General features: G+C 34.5%; 1 long non-coding RNA gene across 1 annotated transcript in view; it reads right to left on the minus strand.

Annotated features, from left to right (window-relative positions):
- LOC308356518 overlaps positions 1-14346 on the minus strand; it is a 109139-nt gene extending 94793 nt beyond the window's left edge. Inside the window, exon 1 of the long non-coding RNA XR_013968110.1 lies at positions 12157-14346. This is a non-coding gene — a long non-coding RNA (uncharacterized lncRNA). The remainder of the gene's footprint in view (positions 1-12156) is intronic.
- Positions 14347-23583: the final 9237 nt, after the last annotated feature.

The raw sequence follows: 23583 nt of genomic DNA on the forward strand, positions 1-23583 counted from the left end.
TACCTGTATCTCTGCAAGTCGTGCTAGTCTTGCCTAACTAGTGAATTATAATACTTATTTCTGATGACCATATTATAGCAGCTATATTAAAAGAAAGAGAATTGTAAGAAAACAGAAATAAGGATTGATGAACTAAGTACTATATAATCTTCAAGATAAAACGACTTTAATATCACAGCAAGAAAACCAGGTATGTGTTAACTGAGGAGTGAAAAAAAAACTCAGAACTTCTCGTGAGAAGTTCCCTGCATTCTTCATGAGGAAATGGCCATGAAGTTAACATATTTAGACAAAGATACCTAAGTGGAGACACTTTAAAAATATCCTGAAGTAATTCTGTAGTTGTTTCCTTCCTGATCTCTACCTATATCTGATGAACTCAATGTAAATAAACATTTGCTTTTTCCAAAATCAGCTTCTTCCTCTAAGGTAATTCCTTCTGTGTTCTCAAATCCAAGCTGTGAACCTGACCTTCTCCATAGTGAGATCAGAATAACTCCATCCATTTTCACGGGTCAGGAAAGGCCAATTGCTACAAGGTGGCATCCTGAGTTAAAGGGAACAATACTTTGAAGTCACCCAAAGATATATAGCATGGTAGTCTGACAAGCTAGTATTTTTTTTAATGTCCACATTAGTTTGCTTACTTGGGGGCCTATGGACATTTTATACATTAAAAAAAAAAAAAAATCACATTTAAAACCTCAGATAAAACGATGGGGAAAAAAGCCTTGGAGAAAGTTGGTTTACTCTTCCTATTAGATGCAAATACATCGAATTAAGCAGAAGCCCAGCAGTGGAATTTTGTAGTGTCCGTTACACATTTGAATTGTGAACAGGCCATTTATGAATTCATCTGAGAGGGAAGCTTACTGCCAGCTGGTTTCAGAAATGGGATCATTATCAGGCATTGTATAGTTGTCAAAAATAATAACAAGCACCATTGACCTTGGCCAAATTTGAACTAGTTATTTAAAAACAAAAATACTAGAAAGTGACATTACTGTTTTTAGGGGCTATAATGTCTTTAAAATATAACCCCCAGGAAACCTGTAAAACAAATTGTTTGTGATTTATTGTTAGTGAATTTCTGGATTATAAGGGAATTTCGTAGTGCAGTAAATTCAAATAAAATCAGTTCTCTTAAAAAAAAAAAAAAAGATTTTGGAAAACTGTAGTAAGCTACTTGCTCACCCTGGACCTCTCATAGAGGGTTCCATTATATACAGAAATGTCATTTCTTATAATAAAGACAAAAGATTTAGAGTGGAAAAAAAATCCTGTACAAGTCATAGATCAGTCTTTACTAGCTAGAGGATACTATTATTTCACTATTTGAGGTGGGGGAGTATGAGATCTTCTCCTTCCCATAGTTAACATGTGTATCACGTGATAGGGCTTTACAAACTACATTTTAATATACTACTTCAATGTTATTTATTTTATTTAAAGCAGTTGCTTATTAGTAAGCTTAAATAATACCCAGATGACAACCTCAGACTGTCTATCAGTATAACCAATGTAATAAATATATTAATTAGAACTTGGGGATGCACTCAATAAAAACGTATAAATAACTCAATAGGTGAATTGGATAATAACATCTAAACAACTAAATCTTATTTTTTTCTACAATAAAAACCTTTTAAATTTTTATTAGTAATGTTTATATTTTCCTAGTGGAGTAGGTCTTCTTAAATTTGAATACAGTCAAAGGAACTGTGGACCTATCAAATAACATAAAAATGGTAAGAAAAATCTGTCTAAAAATATCTTTACCTTTATTGTCAAAATATTAGATCTTATTTTGCTTGTATATGAAATTATGAGGTTAAATATGTTCAGAATTGTTTCAAGTTATTCTTTGGCAAAGATAATTTATCTTGTTTTACACCAGAACATTTCAGCAATCTATGAAAACTTAAGAAAAAAGAACTGATAATTGAGTCTTTAAAAACATATATTTGGGCAACCTATAATTATAGTTACATATGTGTAATAAATAATAAAAACAAAGGAATAGAAGTCAAAAGTTTAAATATTTTAGAGATATTTCTTTAGTATCTACTCAGAATGAAACATACTAAATCTCATTTTCAGAAAATATTTCCATGAATATCTCAGTAATATTGAGTCCTTGCTTCCTATGGTTCAAACCTGCATGAGTCTGTCATCACCTAAAACAAGTACTGCTTTTAATGGTTTATTTAAAATGCTTCTATTTTCATATTTCATCTGTTAGTGAGAAAAACTGACTACTACCTTTTTGGTACCAGACATACATTTTAAAAATTATGTAAAAAAAAAAACAAAACACAAAAACACAACTGGAAACAGCCTCAAAGTACAGAATGGAGAAATAAATGGTGCCATATTCACATAAATGTATTAAACCACAATAAAAATGAACAACCTACTGATACATGAAAATGGGAAATCACATGGACAAAATGTTGAGTAACATAAGCCAGAGAAAAATGTATACGTGGTGTGGGATTCTATTTATATAAAATTAAAAAAAAAAACTGGCAAATCTAATCTATGGTGAGAGATATCAATAGGGCATGAAATATTCTTCTGGAGTGTTGGAAATGTCTATATCCTGGTCTGTGAAAGGGTTACATGTATATATGCATATGAGTACATATATATAAACCGTTCATCCAGTTGTAGGCATAAGAATTGTACGTGTTGTAAATCTCCATTAAAAAAAACTTCTGGGGCACCTGGGTGGCTCAGTGTGTTAAAACCTCTGCCTTCAGCTCAGGTCATGATCCCAGGGTCCTGGGATAGAGCCCCACATCGGGATCTCTGCTCAGCGGGGAGCCTGCTTCCCCCCCCACCCCTCTCTGCCTGCCTCTCTGCCTACTTGTGATCTCTGTCTGTCAAATAAATAAATAAATCTTTAAAAAAAATAAAAAAATAAATAAATCCTTTTAATCTCGTAAAGAAAGAAAAATCCAAAGGACTATCTTCAACAGAGTCTTTTCAGAAAAGATGCTAAGTGAACGTTTCAACAAAACTCATTAAAGGATTAGAGTGCCCTAGAATATATATCATAGACAAAACTATAAACTAAAAACTTTTAATAATATAGCTTTACAGAAACAATAACTCATGGGGAAGTTTATATTCAATTATATTACTTTTATTAGCCTTTTCTATACTTAACAATGAAGCTAAATCCTCCTTCATGGTTTCCATGTCACTGAAGTTGGTTTTTTTTTTTTTAAATAAGAAAAACATAATATTTGCGAGCTGGGTATAAATGACTTTATAGGCTCAGACATCATTACGTAGAGGAAGGAATACAAAACTAGAAGGAAGAGCTGTATTCAAAGCCAACCCTCTGGGAACTAGTGATATTACCATGAGCAAAAACGGCCATTTTTTTCCCAAGACCATTTCCTCCTGCAAAAAAAACAAGGGAGTTAAATATCATTCAATGATCACAGCTCTGAAAGCCAAGGAATCAAATAGCTGAGTGTTGGAAAAGTGATTTTGAACCTAATTTTTCAGGGTTCATCAAGATATTTTGAACCACGATAACAGCATTACATGAAACTTAATTGAAATAAAACGGACAATTTGATAAAAGTATATCACATGCCCGTATGTATCCCCATTTCTTTTAAGTTTTAGTCCTATCAACAGAGGTTAGAAATCTACTGTTTAAAACAGTTACCAACAACTGGTCTATATTTCAAGTTTCTTTCTGCACAGCATGTGACATAGACAAATTATGAGTTTTAAAGAAACACGTTGGTTGTCCAGTAAGAAACACCTACTTCGGAGCAGTGAAGTACTTTGGGAAGGAGTCTGAGTCTTTGCTTCCGTGGGATGCCTTAATAGCGCACTGCTTGGGAGCAGTAGATGGTTACTAGGGGCCAGCGGGAAGAACCACAGTGCCTCTTTAAGTCTCGTCCCTCTTTGTTTTAATAACATGCATGTTAACAAAGCAAGCTCATGGAATTTCTTGACTGAGATATTTCCGCCTCCTGTGTTATTCCACAGGTCTTAATATTTTAAGCCACGGATGTGCCAAAGAGCCTCACAGTAGAAACTCAGCTGTTGCCCATACATATCATCAAGTTTTCTTTTTTTCCCTGGAGAAAAGCTGCTGATGACTAAATGCGGTTCAGTGGTCACTGGCTATTGCTTAACTTAGAACAATATTAAAAGTACTTCATATATTAAAAGTACTGGGGCGCCTGGGTGGCTCAGTCAGTTAAGTGTCTGCCTTTGGCTCAGGTCATGATCTTAGGGTCCTGGGATCGAGCCCCGTGTCAGGTGTCAGGCTCTCTGTTCAGTGGGGACTCTGCTCCTCCCTCTCCCTCTGTGTGCTCATGCTTGTATGCTCTCTCTCTCCAATAAATAAGTTAAATCTTTAAAAAGTATGTTAGAAGTACTCCCTGTATTAAAAAAAAAAAAAAAAAGTGTTTCCCATTACTCTCCACCAAATGGCTGATTTTAATTTTTTTTGTTTAAAAGAGAACATTTAAGTCAAAAGGTTATAGTTAATGTTCCTAAAACTCTCAAGGTCAAGAACATTAAATATGTAATACAGTGGGTAACAGCATGGTGTAGAATCTAGAAGCACCACTAACACGGGTTCAAATTCAGACATCAATACTTAGTAGGTCTGAAACTGGGAGAATGCCTTAAGTACTCTGAGTCTCCCACTGTACAATAGGGATAATATTTCTATAATGGTGGGGATAATATCCCCACCTTTGATAGTTAAAGGATTAAGTGAGATGAGGCATTATGGGGAACTGCACAGCAACTGAATTGCCTCAATGACTGGGTATGTATAATATTTTCAGCAGCAGGGTTCAGTCACTTGAAAAAATGTTGTAGACAGGATAAAGGGTTCCATCAGCAGACTAGTAACAAATGAGTCAGTTTTCTAATTACCTCCAAGGTCAAATTTTTGAAATTCTTTTAGTAATACTCTTAGGAAAGCAAACTATTGTTGAAATAGTAATGGGTTGATTATAATAAATCTCTGAGCTTACACAGGGTAAAAGCTCTTTTGTTCCCTGGTGCAGTGTAATCCCTCACCTTCCACTTCCCCTTCCTCCTCCAACCATCAACATGCCTTCCCAAAGAGTTTTAGAAAAACTTGGCTATCCCTAGCTCCAAAGAAAAGAAGTCTATTTCGAGACCAGGAGAACATGGTAAATAACAGGTCTCTACCTGACGGAATAACATTAACAGCAGTAGGTTTATCACTATTGAGTATGTAAGCAGCTCCAAGTAAAATACACCCATTAAAAGAAGTTGATTTCCCAGAAATGTAGGTTGATAGTCATTGCTTAGAACACAATACACAAAAACAGTTTCCCGGTATTCCCCATTTTTACCAATGTACTTATATCTTACCCTTGATATTTTCCTTATCGTTAAGCAAAGAAAATATAAGATTTCTTACACACACATACACACACACACACACACACTTGCACACCATCTCATGAACACGCATATACACATACACACACTTCATCCAGCTATAGCGGAATAATTTTGCACATCATCAGGGATAATATAATACAAATAGTATAAAGACATAGAGTACATACAGTGGGTCTACACACTGAATAATCAATTTTCACAAACCTGCCGTAAGTTTTGGTCTGCTTATAATTTCCAGTCCTTCAGTGGTTCTGCCACCTAAATAGAAATGGTCCTAGGTATTCATAAGTATTAATTTCCTCCATATAGTAAACCTAGTAATGATGCTTCCAATCCAATTTAAAAACCATTAAAATGTGTGACTTTTAAACCCATTATAATTTAGCTCATTTCTGTGAAATTTAGTTCGAAGAAAGCAGCTGTGCATTTGCACATCTGTAAATTACTTTTAATTGCACTTTTCTCAAGTGAGAAAGAGAAGCTTACCCTACAATGCAATTTGTATATCTGACCACACAAATGCTAGTAAACACCTGTGCTTTATGTATAATTTTATTTTGGACAACATAATCTCATCTCACTATTAATCCAGACTTATATGTGATTTAGCTACACCACATTTGATCTTGAGAAGACTTTAAGATGGAAAATGGAGAGTGTATAATATATGATCACCTTGTTATTTACTCATCTAAGAGGAGAGAACAAATTTCAGAGGTAGACATGGCTAGTTCTGAAGGCAAAAAATGTGCAATTACTATTACATTCATTCTTAATGACTTGGATATTAAAAATTAAAGCAAATTCCAGATATGAGGTAGCTTGATAACTTACATTTTATCTAAGACCTATTCATTCAATAAATCAGCCCTTTGTCTTAAATCAGGCATTCTGAACTACTGATTAGCAAAGTCAATTACTGCCTTCTAATAACAAATAGCAGTTTCCAAATGAAACTTGTTGGCACAAAAATATGTCAATAGAAAAATGTTATCATTCCATAAATATTCTGAACTGATTATTGCTGTGTTTCATCTGCCAAAATCACAAATCATTCTGTTTCTACATTTCTTGTTGATTCATTTCCTGACAATCGAAGATGTATTAGAAATAGCTAAATCACACTTGAGTAGGAATTTTCTGTGCATCAATGTTTTTGAACATCCCACCTTGACTGTATTTAAAACTGACTGTTAACCAACACCCCCCCCCCAAAAAAAAGTAGAGAGTATCTATGAATGGTGGACTCTAGGAATGGAGAGAAAAGAACATGTGATCAGGTTAGAATCCACCAGAACAAGCAATGGCAACATACATATAATTTTCAAAAATTGCTTCACTCATGGAAAATGCACATCTAAATCATCACACCTCATGAAAAATGTAATGGAGAAATTTTTAAAGAAATGCTTTTAAACAGTAATTTGCAGATGACATCTCAAATAGAATTAAAGTTTATCCCTCAAGTTTAATTTCAGGACCATAGCGTCTATCATTTAATTATTTTGGACCCACAATATATATTGATAAATACTCCTTTGAGCACAAAACAATTTACAAACTCACACAATCGAATATGCACGTCGTACAGTTTTGAGCAACTCAACCTTTCACACACAACTGTCTGCATTCTTCAGAAAAGTGCCCAGGTTTAGGGAAGAACGAAAAACTAATTATGCTTGCTAAGGCTGACTTCGCTTGGTTATTACACCGATTTGGTCATCTGATTGAGCTGACCTCCTCAAACGGTGATTAAAAAAAAAAAAAAATCACCACCCACAGAACACAGCCTCTGCTAAAGAAACCCCAACCACACACCTTCCCCTGAACAATAAGAACAAATGAGTTCTGCTGCAACCCCTGTCTCTCAAAAATGTCTGAGAAGGGTGACGCATAGCTCTGAAAGAAGACTAGGGGATTTAAAATGGGAAATGACCGCATGGACCTTTGAGCATACAGACGGGGCCACAACCATCCCTCTGCTGCCTCTTTCTCAGCTGTTCCTAGGTGAAGAGTCAATGAAGTTTGCTCTTGGGGCCCACGGTTTCCAGTTTGTTGTTTATGCGTGAATAAAAGTTGTGATTAGTTGCTATAAAAAATACATCATGTCATTAATCTCAATCTTATTTTCTATTTTAGTTTTTGAACTGAGGTCCACAGAGAGCCCGGTGTATTCCTCACGTTTCGATAAACATTCAAAAATACAATCACTCCTTTCAAAATCTCCACAAATAGTGACATAGTTACTAATCACAGGAGGGAATTTTTTTTTTTTTTTTTTTAAATATTTCAAGCATTCCCTTCCCCCCACACAAAGTTGACCTCTTCTGTTACTGGGAGAAATAGAAAGTTAAGGCACTACTAGTCTCATGGCCTTTTTAAAGAGAACTATTATGCAGCATTTCAATAACAGCGAAGAGGAGGCAATTATACAATTAGTCAATATTAATAGTTTTTGAAGCAAATGATGGAATTCCAGGCTTTCTATCAATCTGTAATTATGTAAAGTCAATAATAATCAAGTATTTAGAATCACCACCCAAACATGTAAATGACCACTAACTTAAGCTGAATATTCAGTGCTTTAAGTGATCCTAATCATCAGATCTGATGTGATTGTCTGCTATGCTAGGTCAAACACAGACTAAGTTTCACAAGAAATTCAAACTTTTTGGTTATTGAGAGCAATACAGAATAAGAATAAACTTAGAGCTTCCTACTACACTTTCTAGCCTAATGTTCACCAGACAGATACCTCAGGAGATGGGCAGATATTAAGATCAACAAACCTGAACACATAAGCAAGAGAAAATTCAGTTTTTTCCAAAAAAATTTTGACCACCAAAAAAAAAGTTCCCTTTGCTGATCTTGACTTTGAGAGAAGAATAGACAGACAGGCATAAGTCATCATTGTTCAAATATATAAAGGTCAAGTTGCTGGTAAAATAAGCCCTATCATGTTTAAAAACTGTATCACATAGCAATATTTACTTTATGATAATTTAAAAATTAAGCCAATATTAAGTGAAAAAATTTAACAAGTGTAAACCAACCATTCTTTTATATGAAAAGGACTTCAACTCAGAGAACATTATTTATGCACTATTAACTACATTTAAATCAAAGCACAACGTTTAAAAATTACTTGGTTACCTAATTCACAGTTACATGTTGGGCATTTGGAAATATGATAGTTAAAATACTGCACTTAATTCTAGGGAGAAAGTCTTACAAATACATTACAAATTATAATTAATTTTTTAATGTTCAAGATGTATTGCATTAACGAAATGACAAAATATTCCTATCGGCCGTTTACATGAAAAGTATCTCCTTTTATTTTGCACATACTTTCTCCAAAACAACAAAGGTTGGTGTCTCACGTGCTTCACGTATTTACTTTTGTTATTGCAAATCCAAGATCATCTCACATATACTAATCTTTTATGGCAGAGGTCAGTGAAGCTGTGCCAAAATTCAATAATGATGTTCTATCTAGTATAGCAATACATTTATCTCATTGCTGGAATTTAGACCATGTAGAACAAAACATTTCATTTAAATGATGAAACACTCAGCAAGAATGCCTTCTTGCAAACCCTTCTCACATTTTAAAAATTGTGGGTAAAATACTGCTGTTGTAAAGCCTTCTTTCAATACAAAATTAAAGTTAACACTTAACCCAATATCTCTTTTACTTACGGGACAAGAAGCATTTTATGTGCCTGTTGCATAATTGAAACAAACAAAAACTCTGTCACACTTAAAACAGTAAAGGCCCGTAATCTCCATTGACAAATACAAATGAATTCCACTTTTTCTGAAGAGTGAAGAAGTTTTTACTTGTAACGTGGAATAGGTTTTAATACTCCCAAAAGGATGGAAAAAAGTGACAAATGAAACAAATTATTCAAGCTGTTCTTCACAGATTAAACAAAAATATTACATTATTTTTATTTTTTAAAGTAATTTGGATTCTGAATATTGTTTTTAAAATGTCAGTTCTCTAAAGAAAATGTAATCAGTATTTTGCATTTATGGTCCCAAGTAAAATTAGCTAATAATTCTGCCAAAAAGCCTACACCATTGAAATGCTCAATTACAATTCATAGCTATAGCAAAAGAAAGTAAATTCCTTAGCCTTTTTCATAAAGAGTATGACAAATTCTTCTCAGTACTTACTTTTTCTACTTCAACTCAAAAATATTTTTCGGTTAATCATGTACAATTAAGTTTTTTTCTGAACTCACAAACTAACATATCTTTGTACTTTAACTTTTATTCTGTATTTTATGGCATTTGCTTTGCCATCACCTCTAATTAACCGAGAAAAAAAAAAAAGAAAGAAAAGAACCTTACATTTTCAGTAGAAAAATTATTGGTACATTTTAGAGGACTACCTGCTATTTTCAAATTAGTAAAATTGATTTAAAATAATAGAAAATGAAAACAGAAAATAATGTTATATGTATGAGAGCTAAGATTACAATAAAAATAGAATTCAAAAGTAATATTTAAGCCAGAATTATGCTGAATAAGACAAGCGGTCTTATTGTTCTTGCACCTGTTTGATGATAATGGTAACATGTTTTTGTTTTTACCTAAATTTTGAAATGTTAGGTATTATTTTCTTTTTAAAAATATCAGAGGTTGCATTAAATGAGAATTCCACTGTGAAGTCACATAGAAGTATAGAACTTATACAGGTATATTTCTATAAATAGCAGATACGTATTACCTTTTCCCAATTTATATCATCTGTATATTTTAATGTTGACTGATATAATTTCAAACACTCCTTGCCTCAAAGCAACTGGTAGTAAGGTATATACAGGATCTTAATTCAACCCACAATAATACAAGACATTTTTTATATAAACACAAATTATATATAAACCTAAATAGATCTGAAGGAAATCAAGATGCACTTCCTAATGCTTTAAAATTTACTTACAGTTAATTTTCACTTTTTTCTATGACCCAAATTTGCAACATTTTACACTGTGTAATAATAAGGGGATGACAAATATAGTGACAAATATATAAAAAACATACCCAATAAGACAGCTTTAAATCATACTTCTTTAAAGGGGGCATACATCTACTTCTCATTAATATTAAAGAGAAATATGATTATTTTAAAGTAAAAAGAAGTTTCACTCTAGATTACTTTAGACTAACATATGAAGAAAAATAATATTTAGGACAGTGATAACATGATTTCTTAAAAAGAAACAAAGCAAACGAAATCCTTCCGAATTTTCTACTTTTAAATACTCTGCAGTGTATCTATTTTAATGTTTAAAGGAATTGCTGAAAATGGCTACAGAAAATCTGAAGTTGTTAATATCTGATTACTGTAGTATTTCATCGCAACTTAAGAATTTAACTCTTAAAATACTGGAGTATAAAACAACGTATCGGCTTCCAAGACCAAATCCAGTACAGTAAAATCAAAATCAACAACTCCAAAAATTGAGTGTAAGGTGCCTTTCAGCTTCAGAATTTCTTTTATGAAAAATCATTTTTAGTGCCAAAAAACAATTGAATACAATTATCTAAAGTTATCCAGTCATGTATACATACCAAACATTTCTTTACAACTTCTGTTAGAAACACTATCAAGGTGTTAATAAATTTTTAAAATTATAAGAAATGTTAACATTTTTTAGAATCCTAAACACCATGGCATTTAAAATAGAATACCCAGTTAAAAGATGTGAAGTTTAATTGTGCATACAATGAAACTTCTAGAAAACTTCCTTACTGTTCACTGAGTATTACTTACAGAGATTAACAGTTTTAAGAATTCATCTGTTATTTATCCTGAAGTGTTTTGAATAACCCTTTCGTACTGTATACATCTCAACGAGATGACCACCCCTACCCTGTTCTGCTGAGAAAAACAACAACAACAAAAAATCGGTAAATTTTCTTTCAGATTGTTCTTGTCCTAACCTATTTTAGGTGGCCACAGCAGGAATTCATAATGATAAAAAGAAACAATATCAGGAAATTTTTTTACGTGCTTGTTTCATATTTACTGTATAAAGTCATTTTCACATGCCTACACAACTGGTTGTGGCAGCTTTCAGACATGATTTTCAATCAAAAAAAAAAAAAAATAGAAAGAAAGAAAGAAAAAAAAATTGCTCCAGGTTCTTTACAGAAAGCTTGCCGCTGGGAAGTTGATTTTGGCCAAGTGCCAAAATCATGTGCAAAGGGGCCTCATTAGGGATTCATGGCAGCCTTCAACGCTAACAAAAAATGTGACCCAACAGGCTAAATCAGCGACTAAAATTAAAAAGTAAGAGACAAAGACAACTTACTTAATATTCCTTCCAAAGCAACATTAAACTTTTTTTGGTAATTAAACCCTTGTTAGTCTAATGCAGCGTTCCTCTGTCCTCAAATGATTGTACAATTACTCTTTAAAACTTGTCAATTTCCCTTCTAAATACACTTTCTTTCTGTGGCAGTTTACAAAGATTTTGCTATATAGTAAAACTCTATATCCACTATAATCAGTTCAACAGCAGACAACAAAATCGTAAAAACGCAGAGCCCAGTAGTCCCTGACGATTTAAACAAACAAACAGAAAATAAGCAGACAATAGGCAGTACCTTTTAAACTTCTACCAAAGTGAACGTGCGCCGTCCAAAGTCACGTCGGTGGTGAGGAATCCTCCTCACTGCCCAACTTTTCCCCCCAAAAGTAGATTTGATATGTAGCCTTACCTAGATGTCTTCTGGCTTTTCTGCAGATCAAAAAGTTTCCTGCCTAAGCACACAGATATTCTTTCACAAACCATAAAGGCCCTTTTATGAATCCAGCACTGTAACAGGCTGCTTTCCACACCACGTTGAGAGCCCAGTGCGTCAGCTCTCAAGATAAAATACATTGCTAATACACAATTAGTGGGAGAGGTTGTCTATTGGAGAATTTATCTTAACGAAAGAAGGAAAAGGTTTTTTTTTTCTTTTTTTCCCCTTTTTTTTCTTTTTCTTTTTCTTTCTTTCTTTTTTCTTTTTTTTTTTTTTTTTTTTTGGAAAAAGCAAAGAGGGTGCGGTCAGATGTTAGCGTTTGCCTGAGAAAAGGGCCCTACACTGCACTAGTACCTAAATACTAGCAGAAGCTGCCTGGGAAGAGAGCCAATGGAAGGACTTTGTTTGACCCAGCTGCCAATCTCCCCTGAAACCGTGCGCCAGACTAAACACTCACACTATTTTAACTCAAATCAGGCTACAGCAGCTGTTTGCTTTCCGGCTCTGAGCTCTGCACCCACCATGGCCTCTGCAGTTCACCCCGCGCGCTCTGCTAGCTGCCTGGCTGAAATCTGTTCCGGGTTGGGATTTGTCACTGGAGAGCGAATTTTAACCCTATTCCTCGTGGTAACTATGGACTGTGTTGTTCAGCATTGGGCTCTGGCGATTCGGGATAATTTTATGATCTTTTAAAAGAAGAGGCTATTTCTTTCAGACCATAGAGGAGAATTGAGATTGGAAGGATTCATCCATTTCTTTGAAATTCTAACTTAAACTCTTCTGATACATTCAAATTAACACTAAAATCGCCCTTGCATGTAACAATAACAAGGCCCCTACCAGTCATCTCTAAGAACAAAGGTGGTACCTATTCACACCCTAATCCGAACTTCTTCAGGCCTGGCAAGATATCACGTTGACATCACAGGACTGGAGAGACTCGCATCATTCTAAAAGTTAGTATCGACTGCTTTGTGCTCTGGAAAGTTCCTCCAGAAGCAACACCAAGGCACCCAAGTCGTTTGCTTTCCTTACAAGAGAAAGGACCAAGTGGCCCAATTCACCTTTCCTAAATTTCTAAGCTCATCTAGCTATTAGGCTGAGCGTAAAGATTATATCCTGCATTGTAAAACATTAAAATTTGTCCCCTGGTAGTCGAAAGTGGAAAGGAAAGAGAAGTTAGCCAGGGGAAGTACAATTTAAGTAGTCATCAAAGTTATCTGAAATAGCGGGAAGAAGATATGATACCAAAGACCTATTGCACACGAGACAGAAGCCAACCATTGTATATGTGGAGAAAATAAATCAGTAAGTTATTCAATGTGTGCAAGAGAGAGAAGTCAAGAGGAGTCTGATAACATGGGCGTCACTGAGTTATCCTTACTTGTGACCAAATTCCTAACTAGGGACCATAGTGATAAGAGAAGATGACATCTTTTCATTTAGGGATTTTAGTTTTGCTGTTGCTTTGGGGTGGAAAGATGTCTCTTCGTTTAGGGCAAATAGCCAGTAAGACTTTTTTTTATTTTTAACTTACATAATTTGGTTCACTGTGTAGTCAGAAGATGAGCAAAAAAGATGTTTTTCAAGTACTATGAAAGTATGTCCAGGAATGTTTTCAAAAAGTTGTTTCTTCTGTTTACTTTGTTTCTATTCTTGCCCCCAAATGACATGTCTGTTTTCTTATCTTGGAAACTAGAGCTCTAAATTAACAAAAATTGTAATTTTATAATAAAATGTTATTTCCTCTGATGGGAAGTGGTGAATATGGCTATGGAGAGGTTGAACTGTTAGGTTTTATGGGTGCACATAAACTGAAAGACCCAATTCATTAAGAATGCATGTTAAGATAATATTGTATAACAGGCGGATTACTATCCTTATTCTGACAATAATACATGTATCAACCCAAAAGATTCCCACTGGATCTTGCTTTCCACATAGCAGAGTATAGTTTGATGCTCCAAATTCTTACGGAATCAGATAAAATGCTGGAAATGGTTTCTTTTGCATCTTTTTCATTCAAGTCAAGGAAATATTCAACACGTTTCTATGAATGGTCTATTACAATCTACCAAGTATGTGTCGACTTCTTCCTGCTCTGGAAGGTTCCTCCAGAAACAATGCTGAGCACAGCTATAAAATGGGGATGTGTAGTAGCTTTTGTTTATCTCAGTAATTGCTTCTCTTATACTGCATTCTGCATTTAGGTCTTCTCCTTAGATGCCTGTACACAAAGTGTTGAGTTCACATTATGAGTGTTATGGGCTGAATTGTGTTCTCCTTCCCACATTTCATATGTTGAGGTCCTCACAGCCAGGACCTCAGAATGTGACTGTATTTGGAGATAGGAACTTGAAAGAGATAATTTTGTTAAATGAGGTCATTAGGGTGGGCCCTGATCCAATATGACTAGTGAGTATCCTTATAAGAAGAGATTAGGACACAGATACACGCAGAGGGAAGATCATGTGAAGACACAGGAAGAAATGTATCCACAGCCAAGGAGAGGGGTTCAGAGGAAACCAAGCCTATAGGCTCTTGATCTCGGACTTCTAGCTGGGTTTGTGAAAAAAGAAAAAGCCATCTGGTTTGTGGTATTTGTTATGGCAGCCAGAGGAAACTAATACAATGTCTAAGTAAAAAGGAGAGAGAAATTATCTTATCGTTGGAATACAATTTGTATCTATACTTAGGTGTTTGATTTTGTCCAAGAGATGAAGTGTATATTATTCCTATCTTCCAGGGAAGATAAAAGTTATACGTATGTTGAAGTTTTAGATAAAAGCTATACATGATGTTAAGAATGAAGGAAAATATAACACAATTACCTGTCTTTTGTGGTACTTCTCATTCTGTATTTTGAACAGGAATGTTGTGCTTAAGTCCTTGTCTGGTACATAGTAAAACAGTATGTGCACAATTAATATGCACAGACTTTACAAAGAATTGCAGAATTCTTTGTAATTCCATAATTAAATGCTAGGTGCCTAGCCTTTCCTTTAGGACAATAAAAATGGTGTATAAACTTTTGATTTTGCGGGCAATTTTGAGCCAGGAGCAATTATAATCCAGCACTGACAGTATATAAAAATTTTATATCAAGAGTTGGAAACATAAAAGGTTAGTCTTTGTAAGGGGAGAGTTCAAATAACTTTTTTTAAAAGATTTTATTTATTTATTTGACAGGCAGAGATCACAAGTAAGCAGAGAGACAGGCAGAGAGAGAGCGGGGGAAGCAGGCTCCCTGTTGAGTGGAGAGCCTGATGCAGAGCTTGATCCCAGGAACACTGAGATCATGACCTGAGCCAAAGGCAGAGACCTGAGCCACACAGGGGGGGCCCTCAAATAACTTTCATAAAGGGAAGAGACCCAAAGGAAGAAGAAAGAGAAATGTGGATGACTTGCGAGAAAGCCTGGAGAAAGGTAAATGAAATGAGACTGCAGGTAATCAAAGATAAAACAAGTCAAGGGTTTATCAGAACATCCCCAAGGGAAAACATATTTGCCCTGATAATGAAAGGATGGACATTCTCGTTACATGAAATTGGAAACAACGAGATTACAATGAGAAATGGATTAGTGTGGGAATTCTTTTGCCATTGTGGTAGGCAGAATTTTGAGATGGCCCCCCAGGATTCCCACTCCTTGGTGTACATTTGTATCATGCTTCCACAGAGGCTGGGCAGAGTCTGTGACTATAATGTGAATATGATGAGATGGTTGCTCTTGGTTAGGTTACCAATCTCTACACAAGTTAGTGAGATCTCCACGTAAAGTTTGTAGAGGGAGAAAGAAGCAGCCAATACTACGCTAACACACTTGACCCAGAAAGGGAAGGTAAAGGTGATTGGAATTACCACTGTGATGAGACACTGTTTTACCTCTCACAATTACCACTAACTGACACGTGGATGCGACCATTCACTCATTTTTGGACTCACTCATCCTCTCAAAAATTCTACTTAATGCCTACTTTGGGTGGGGCACTGGTGCTAAGTGTTGTGTACGATAAAAAACAGCCCAGATGTCATGTTTTGGATGGTCTAATAAGCAAACCAAAAGGCAAACAGCCAATTTTAAAGAGAATGGCACTGTGTTTGTTGAGCACTTCAGAATGCTGGAGTGGTAATGTCCAGTAGTTTTGTGAATGGGATAGAATGTTACAAAAATACTGATAATTATCACATATTCAAGTATGTAAAATAAAGGAGTTACTGTGAAAGACAATATCATGAAAAATGATATATTTTTTGTCCCCCTACAGCATCAATGATGTCATTGCCTAAAAGTGCCTCTATATGTCAGTGCCTGTGTGAAATTATGACTGTTAGTTTCTCTCAACTTTTTTGGTAAACATTTTCTTTATTATTTCCCATGCTAGTTGAGACCAGAAGGACCATGTACCTTTTCAAATGCTAACACTTAAAAATAAAATCCAAGATATAATCATTGTCTACAAAAGTCCATTATTATTCCAAAGTAAATTCCAAACTATACTATAATGGCTTTCTTTTTAAGCAAGATATACTACTATTAATAAGACAGTACTTTGAACACCTGTTTCCTAATGAGATTACCCACAAAACACTGAGAAACAATTTCAAATAAACTTTAAATGTAAATTGAATGTGATCGTAGAAAACTCAATTTGTTATAAGGATAATCATCTTAAATGACCATACAAATATTTTCCATGAAGACCACTAGCAAATATTTAAAATAAAATATAATACAACATACAATTCTTAAAATAGAATATTAGAAAAAAAAAAAAACCTTCCTACCTAGGGTAGCAAATAGAGGTGCACACAGACACATAGTACAGATACGAACACACAGATGTGGTGCAGTTAACAAATGTGGAAAGCTGATAACCCATTCTTATTAATCCGATTAAAATTTCAAAATGACTTCACATTTCCACTGTAAGTTTTTTTTTTAAATCATTTGCTTCTTCATTACGTCTTCTAAATATATAAATCTCGTTTTGAGTGAATCTCTGTAGGCATGTCTTTATTTTATCAAGTATATTTTATAGTTTCAGGAGATTTAAGAACAATGTAAATATATACAAGAAGACATAGATAACATGACTAGCCTTATATCTAGAATAAATTAAATTAATAATTTTCTCCTGAAGAATTCACCAGACCCAAATAATTTTACCAAGTGATTTCTACCAAACATTTAAGGAAGAAATGATATCAGTTCTCCACAATTTCTTCCTAAAGATAAAATTAGAGGAATGCTACTCAGCTCATTCAACAAGACCAGCATTACTATAATGCCAAAATTAAATTAAAAGCAAAAATTAAAGACCTGAATTTCTCACGAACATAAAAACAAAAAACCTCCATAAAATATTAACAGGACAAATTTGGCAATGTACCGAAAGAATTACACACTTTGACCAAGTAGTATTTATTCCATGCATGCAAGGCTGGTTTAACATTTGTAGAATCAATCGGTGTAATTCACCACATCAAAAGACTAAGTAAGGAAAATCATATGACCATATTAATTGACACATAAGACACAGCATTTGACAAAATCCAACACCTACATGGTAAAAATCCTTACCAAACTAGGAATAGAGGAGAACTTCCCCTGACTGATGAAGAACACTAAACACTAATAAAGCCTACAGAGAATATACTAGACGCTTTCTCCCTAAGATTAGAAACAGGGCAAAGGTCTTCTCTGCCATCACTCTTCTGCATCATTATATAAAAAGTCATAGCTAGTGCCATAAGACAAGAAATGGAGGGTGCCTGGGTGGCTCAGTGGGTTAAAGCCTCTGCTTTTGGCTCAAGTCATGATCCCAGGGTCCTGGGATCAAGTCCCACATTGGGCTCTCTGTCTCAGCAGGGAGCCTGCTTCCTCCTCTCTCTCTCTCTCTGCCTGTCTCTCTGCCTACTTGTGATCTCTGTCTGTCAAATAAATAAATAAAATCTTAAAAAAAAAGACAAGAAATGGAAATAAAAGTATAAACATTGGAAAAGAATAAATAAAATTGTCTTTATTCATAGACATTAGGATTGTTTATATAGAAACATCCCAAAGAATTAAAAAAAAAAACCCTCAAGCAGCTATAGCAAGTTTTCAGAATACAATGTTAATAAGCAAAAGCTAATTGCCAGTCAGAAAATGTATAAGTTCTGAGGATTTAATGCACAACATTGTGCTTATAGTTAAGAGTACTATACTATACATGTAAAGATTGCTAAGAGAGTAGATCTCAAATGTTCTCACCACAAAAAGGAAATAATTATGGGATGTGATGGAGGTATTAGCAAACACTACCATGATAATCATATTGTAATATACAAGTGTATCAAATCAATATCTTGTTCACCTTAAATTTATAATGTTCTGTATCAGTTATATCTCAATAAAGCTGGTTAAGAATACATTAATTTCTTTAAAAGCCAACTGTTTTCCTCTTCACCAGCAATATAAAATTAAAATTTGAAAATTTAAAAATACCATTTACAATAATATCCAAAATGAAATTCTTTGGTATAAATATACCAAAATATGTATAATACATATATATGGAAACTGTTGATAGAAAAAAATAGATGATATAAATACATGTACACTTTTGCTCTGTTAGGTAGGAGGGCCCAGGATGCAGGGGTTCCAGTGTAAATGGACACATCTAGCACCCAGATCTTGGTTTCTAAGACCATTCTCCAATAACAAACAAACCTAGCATTCCAATGGAGAAATGCCTGATTCCAGGACTTGGCAGGAAATATCCAAAATGGGCCCAGAACATCTTACAGTGCCCACAAGTAGGTAAGTGCCAAAAAATAAAAAGATAAATAGTGATGAAGACATATCAAAGGGATATAAGGGGCACCTGAAAGAGGTCCCAATGATTAAAATCTGAATAACTTGGATTATAACCTAAAGCACAAAATGAATATTCATGAGGTACATACTGATATAAACTAATGACTTTATCTATAAATAACTTGGAAAGAGTAGACAGATATCTCATGCCGAAGAATTCCAAATAATTAACTAATCTTTCTTTCTTCCTTTCTTTCCTTTCTTTCTTTTTTTTTCTTTCTTTTAAAGACTATTTATTTTACAGAGGGAAAGAGAGAGGGAGAGAGAGCACAAACGGGAAGAGCAGGAGAGGGAGAAGCAGGCTCCCCGCTGAGCAGAGAGCCTGATGTGGGGCTCGATCCCAGGACCCTGAGATCATGACTTGAGCTGAAGGCAGGTGTTTAACTGACTGAGCTACACAGGTGCCCCTCTAGCTATCATTCTTAAGGAGGTAGAGCATAACTGCCTACTCTTTAACTATAAGTCGAACATAGTGACTTCCTTCCAAAGAGCACAATGTTGAAAAAGAGAGAAAAAAAGGTAAATTTATAGTTGAGAAAACTGACAAACACTTCCACAAGCCCACTGATCAAGGTTAACATTTGTAATGATAAGTCATTTTGATAGTGCTCAATTTTGATATTAGGTGATGGGTATTGCAATACCTTTGTGGTCTTCCTACCAAAAAAGCACTACACCAGTAAAAGCATAAAAAAAAAAAAAATCACCCTAATTTCAACTGAGAGATGTTTTATGGAATAATTGGCTAGTAAACCTCAAAATTGTCAAGTTCATTAGAACAAGGGGTCTATGAAACTGTCCCAACCAAGAACAGCCCAAAGAGAAATGACTATTAATATAATGTGGTACCCTGGATGGCATTCTGAAACAACCACCAAAAAAGAAGGCATTAGGGAAAACCTAAGGAAACCTAAATAAAGCATGTACTTTAGTTTGTAATAATGTACCCAATTGTGTTTGACAGATTATGACAAATATATCAAACTAATGTCATGAGAAACTGGGTGTGTGGTATACCAGAAATCTTTGTACCATCTTTGTAATAATTCTATAGATACAAAATTATTCTAAAATTAAAAGTTTCTTAAAATGTATACTAGAAAATTATTTTAAATTAAAACAATAATTAAACATTTCAGGGATATGTTATGCAATATTTTCTGAAGTGTGGAAGTAATGCCCAGAAAGCAATTCCTGAGAAATATTTATTAAAGGAAAAAAATTACTCCTTTGTTTCCATGACACTCTTTCCCCTAGTTTTTTTTTTTTTTTTCTTCTCATATATCTGATTTTGTTTTCAATCCTTTAAATGTAGGTGCTACTTAGAAACAAAAACAGAAACAAACAAACAAAAATGTATGTGTTACTCAAGATTCCCTCCTTAGATTTTTTTTTCCTTTTCTTTCTCTACTAGGAAATCTAACGGACCTTTACAAATAGGTTGATAACTTCTAAATCTTCAGTACAGACACCTCTATAGTGCTCCAGATTCTATTTTCTTTCTTTCTTTTTTAAGACTTATTTGTTTTAGAGAGAGAGCATGTACACATGAGCAGAAGTAGAAGAGAGGCAAAAGGACGGAATCTTCCAACAGACTCCCCACTGAGAGTGGAGCCCCATGAGTGGCTGGATCCCACAACCCATGAGATCATGACCTGAGCCAAAACCAAGAGTCGGATGCTTAACCAACTGAGCCTCCAAGAGCTCCCTCCAGATTCCATGTTTATAAATGCCCATAGGCACTTCATCTCCATTCCTAAAATCAAATGTATTCTTCTGCTTCTAACCTGCTTCTCCTCCAAGAGCCAACCATTCTTGCAGGCCACGTAACTGGAGTCAGAAGAGAGCTCACGAGATCTCAAGAGTTTCCAAGTAACATATTGGGCCAAGTGAGAAAACATAGAATACAAACCTATAATTAAGAGGAAGTTCTCAACAACAAAAAATCAATAAATAAAAGACTTTAGTGGGTAGATCAAAAATATTTCTTTCTTTCCTGGACAGAAGAAGAAGGGGAAGAAGAAGAGGAGGAAGAGGAGGGAGGGGAGAGGAGAAGAAATCATGAAGGGCGAATTGATCAACAGAACCAATTAAAAATGGGAAGATCATTCATGGATAATTAATGGTCCTGAAGTAGCACAGCAAATAAAAAAGTTACAGATAGCAAAGACAGAAGAGAATTTTCTCAAGCCTAATGCCAAATTAAATCACTGTGTTCAGGGCACCTGGGTGGTTCAGTCTGTTGAGTGACAGACTCGTGATTTTGGCTCGGGTCAGGCTCTCATGGGCGGTGGGACTGGCACTGCATCACACTCCCCTATTCACAGGGAATCTGCTTGGGAATCTCTCCCTCTGCCCCTCCTCCCACTCCCACTTGTTCTCCCTCTCTCTCTCTCTCTCCCTCTTTAAAATAAATACATAAATCTATAAATCTTATAAATCAATCAATCACTGTTTGGTTGGCAAAACTGATGGAGGAAGATCCAGACCTAGGACACTCTAGCAAGAAAAAAAAAGGTTTAATTATAATTTTGAAGGACAATTCTTCCACTACCAAAATAGAAAAAGAATGTTTGTGTGTGTGTGTGTGTGTTTGTGTGTGGTTATCTGCATAGGAATAAAATTGGGTCATTCACATTATTTCTCTACAATATGAAAAATTAACAGTATCCATATAATATTAGGGTGCATTCGTTTTTGAATAAAAGGATTCCAATGATAGAGATCAGAGGTGAACTACACTTGCCTTAAGCCATTAGAATTAGGTAAAAACCAGACACAAGCCAATCAATGCACTGCATTCTTTCAAACACAGATACTGTTTCAGAGTGTCTGGACCACCTAATCATAGCTGATCTAGTCTCTCATTTAAAAAGGAGGCATGAGTATCTGGGAGTTACCTTTTAGTAACTCTGACTGAACCAAGCTTTGGGGATAAAACTGATATCACAGAATACAGAAAGGAGAGAGAAGATAACTAGCACTTTGATATTATTAGTTAAAACTCAGATTTAATCCTGCATTACTTATGACTGGTTTTGGTTATGTAAATCATAACATTTCTTTATTGCATAAACCAGTTTGAGTTTATTTTTCCTTTACAAGAGATAGAAGGTATTATAGCTGATAAACTAGATAAATTTTGTTTTATTTGTAAAGGCAATATAAAGACATCTTAAATGTTCAAAAACTAAGATTATATTATTTTTGAGAAAATCATATAAAACATGCTACTTATAAAAGCTGAAACAAAATTAAGTTCCTTGATAGATGAATGGATACAGAAATATATACATAATGGACTATTATTCAACCTTAAAAAAGAAGGAAATCCTGCTATTTGTAACAATGTATATGAATTTGGAAGACATTATGCTAAGTGAAATTAACCAGTTACAGAAAGAAAAATATTATGTGCTCTCACTTTTATCTGTAACCTAAAAATATCAAACTTAGTTTATTTTCTGTGACAAGAGAGTTGTTGGAGGGGAGGAAAATGAAGCGATGGGGTTACTAGGTCATGGACATTAAGGAGGGCATGTGATGTAAAAAAACCACTAGATATTATATAAGACTGATGAATCACCGACCTCTATCTCTGAAACTAATAAAACATTATATGTTAATTAATTGAATTTAAATAAAAATATTTTTAAAATTAAAAAAATAAAATGCTTAAAAATAAATAAATAAAAACAAAAATGTTAAACTTAGAAAAACAGAGGGAAGAATAATGGTTGTCAGGTGTTGATGGGGAGATGTTGGCCAAAGGGTGAAAACTTTCAGTTATAACATGAATAAGTTTGAGAGAGCTAACGTACAGTATAGTAACAATAAATATTAATGCACTGTATACCTGAAATTTGCTAGGAGAGTAGATCTTAAGTATTCTTGCCATACACACAGAAAGACAACCATATGAGGTAATGGATATGTTAATTAGCTTGACTGAGTATTGTAATCATTAGAAAGGTATACTCATATCAAATACCACATACTGTACCCCTTAAGTATATACAATTTTAAATTTGCCATATCTCAATAAAGCTGGACAAAAATAAAAATAAATTTAAAAAAAGACTCCATATAGAGCCTTTCCTACTCAAGCTCAATGCCAAACTCTACATTTGAATTCGGAAATCTTCCCGAAGATACTATACTTCTTTGCCTCCTTCCCCCATACTTAGAAATAGATTTATTATGCTACATTCTTTATAACACAATGTCGGATAACCACCTAAAGCTGTCATGATACCTTCTACCCTAACTCCTGCCATAACAACTATTAGGGTACTAATTCCTGTACCCCTGTGCTCCTCCCACTTGCACTGTAACAATGGCTAAATTATTTATTAATCTGTGATCTTGTGCCACCATTACTAGACATAAAATTCTTTTACTTAATTTTCTTTTCCATAGGGAAAAATGTGTAAAGCACTATCATGATAAGTGAGATCTAATGGAAAGTTCGCAGATGCAGATACTTTCTGAGAAAACTCCAATTTATACCCTTTAATGGCAAGTACCTATGAATGTGCC

Source organism: Martes martes (genome assembly GCF_963455335.1).
Source record: "Martes martes genome assembly, chromosome: 1".
NCBI lineage: Eukaryota > Metazoa > Chordata > Mammalia > Carnivora > Mustelidae > Martes > Martes martes.